Here is a 278-nt window from a genome sequence, read left to right as displayed (position 1 = left end):
GGGTAGCTACGTGTTCCTCTGTAAAACCTCTCCCCTCTTCCTTCCAAAGTATCTTGTTGCCAAGACAACTGTGAGCGTCACTAACGTGACTGCAGAAATTGGGCCTGAAAAAGTACACGTCTCTAGTGCAAAGACCCATTGCGCAGGCGCATTAGATTTTCTAGGCTGTAGTTCTGATTCTGTAGGTGTACTCTGCGTCTGCGCATCAGTTGTGTCGCTCTTTGGCCCACCTCTACGCCTGCGCAAACTGGCCAATCGGCGAGGCCGGTTACAACGAT

Source organism: Saccopteryx leptura, chromosome 6 (assembly GCF_036850995.1).
Source record: "Saccopteryx leptura isolate mSacLep1 chromosome 6, mSacLep1_pri_phased_curated, whole genome shotgun sequence".
NCBI lineage: Eukaryota > Metazoa > Chordata > Mammalia > Chiroptera > Emballonuridae > Saccopteryx > Saccopteryx leptura.
Note: the sequence above shows the minus strand (reverse complement) of the source record.